This window comes from Microtus ochrogaster, chromosome 16, assembly GCF_000317375.1.
Source record: "Microtus ochrogaster isolate Prairie Vole_2 chromosome 16, MicOch1.0, whole genome shotgun sequence".
In the NCBI taxonomy this organism is placed as follows: domain Eukaryota; kingdom Metazoa; phylum Chordata; class Mammalia; order Rodentia; family Cricetidae; genus Microtus; species Microtus ochrogaster.
This window is the reverse complement of record NC_022018.1, coordinates 8,489,049-8,491,751: the sequence shown is the minus strand read 5'-3', so window position 1 is coordinate 8,491,751 and position 2,703 is coordinate 8,489,049.

The window sequence follows — 2,703 nt, the reverse complement described above, 5'->3', positions numbered from 1 at the left end:
TTCTGGCTTGGTTACTCCTTGATGGGCATGTGGAGGGTGGAGAGAGAGTCTCTGGGAGTGAACCATTTTCTTTTCATATACAAGAAGTTGATTTAATGCCTGTTTTCTCCCACTTGAAATTATTCTCCTAGGCAGTTATACGGGTTTTCCATCTGCTTTTATCATGGGCAACAGTTCTTCATGGTGACTTGCCCTTAAGGTCATGATAAAGTGGTCTTAGAGGTCCCTGTCTTGGGGAACATTTTCTTTTCCTTTGGGATAAGATGGGATGTCTTCTGAGACCCTTTGTACCCTTGGGGGCTTTTTAGAATCCAGAAGAGCCACGTGTCTCTGTGTTCAGTTGCATCCCTCAGTGACCAAATGAAAGGTAAGTCAGCCGACCTGTGCTCAGTGACGAGTCAGCCCCACTGGGATTCACCTGACTTGTAGGCTCATCTGTGGGCTATTGACAGCTACATTTCTACGTTTCCCCAAAGAGCCCTTTTGGAATATGACTTCTATAATATATAAATTCATCCCACAGAAGTAAAACTCAGTCCAAAGAAAATTACCCCAACTCCCACCATGCTAAAGGATCACTGCTAATATTGTTCATATGTGTCTTTTCATGCATATGTATAATGTTTGTTTGCAAAACAAATAAAGGAGTCATAAAATGCAATACTCTTCTGAAGCGCCATTTACAATCAAAGAATAAGCTGCATGTGGCTGTGCATGCCATGGTCCACGAGTCTACAGTGTCATTTTAAATGGCCTCATAGTGCTGCAAGGCCTGCCCATATTTCATTTGTTAGCCAATCATCAGTTGAGGACCAGGGCTTTCCCAGACTCAAATGCTGTTGTATGTTTACTTCCAAGTGCTTTTGATTACAAGGAGTGGGTGATGTAGTCGTTGGGATAAGGCATGCACAGTTAAGGTCTCTACTGTATTATTACTACCAAATTCACCTTATCCACACCTCCACAGAAACTTAAAAGAAGGCCTGTCTTCCACTCTGTGACAGTGTTAGGCTTCCTCTCTGCTGCCAAATACCAGTGGGTGGAAGAATCATCATGAAGAGGTGGGTAATTGGCTCCATCTCTAGCAGTCATGACTCTCCTTGGGCCCAAAACTCCTTTACAAAAATAATCCTGTGTTTCTGATACCAAGCCTCCTAGCAACATGGGCCAGTACAATAGCATGACATGGCCTGGTCCTGGTTTAGGGTCCTATTAATGACCAAGGCTCAAACCACTGCTTCTATTTAAACTAGATCACATACTCAACTCTACCCCTGTCTCGTCCCCTGACTGCTCTGACCCAAGTCCCACTGTCCTGTGGGGTAAGCTGAGGCCAGCCAGCCTATTGCAGAAAATATTCAGGAAGAATTGCTACCACACTAAAACCAAGGCCTCCCTAGAGACCCCAGCATTACAAATACTCTGTGGCTCCCTCCTAGCCTCCCCGCAGCCCCGCCTGACTTTCAATAGCAGGTTCAGGGGAAGTTTGAAGGTTCCCTGTCAGTAAATTTAGAGCTGGAAATTTGTTAAATCGCCCAGCAAATACCACAGGAAACAAACAAACAAACAGAAGATGGAAGCCGAGCAATGGCCCCACTAGTCCTTGGTCTGCTGCTTCCCTTCCACCACCTTTCCTATCTAGGGTCACACAAAATATCTCAGTGTCTCTCTGCCTTGTGAGGAGGATGGTGTCCCCAGTTTCCACAGCTCTGTCCACCGATTTTAGCCTCTGACAAGAAGGGGGTTGATCTGCAGCAAACGGCTATCCAGGCAGCTTCACCCCGGTTTTGAAGGCTCTCTCTCCACCCCAGACCACTTTGCTTCCAATCATTTTTCACCCCCACTCTGCCTGCCCAATCTGATGGTTCTTAGATGTGTTCTTCTGCTCTTCTGTGTCCCTCTAGGGCGACCTTTGCTAATATGCTTGCACTCTGAAGCAGGGAATGCAAAGGGGTCTATATGAATCTCTGCTTTGCCTGGGGCTTTGCACCCCACTCTTGGAAAGCTGTAATGGAGCCTCAAGAACAGAAACCACAGCAAGGGAGAAGTGCAGCCCAGGGGAAGACGCGCCATCACTTTCACCTCCCCATGATCAAGACTAGTGTAAACCTCTCCAGGTCTCATCTTGGGAGAGTGTCGTGAGCTGTAGCAGCATCTCTTCAGTCTCTGGTCTAAGATGTGGTGGATCATGCAATGGGTGGTTTATAAAGTGCATTGCTTGTGCTGTAGAGCATGCCGCAAACACTTCAGCGAGCACGTAACAACCAAGGACTTTTTCAGTCTCCCCTGGGTATTGTCAAAGGACAGGAATTTATCAATTGTTCTTATGCAGCCGCCCTGTAAATATCTTCCACCCTCCTTCCCTGTCTTCTCTCCTTCTATCCATCTCTCCCTTTCTTTTTCAAAACCACCCATGTTGGGTGGGTCCATACTTACTTTTCCTCAAAAAATCAAGATGAGATTTAAAAACCACCAAAGAAAACTAAACGGTGAAAACTAAATCATGGATGTCTATGTTTATAAATTAGACATATGAGAAACTGATCGTGGACTCTGTTTCACCAAAAGTCCTCCCACTTCTCTGCTGTCAGAGTCGGTTTGCTCCCTTTAAACCACATACTTGAACAGTGAACAGAAACCTTTGATACCACAAAGAAAGAAAGAAAGAAAGAAAGAAAGAAAGAAAGAAAGAAAGAAAGAAAG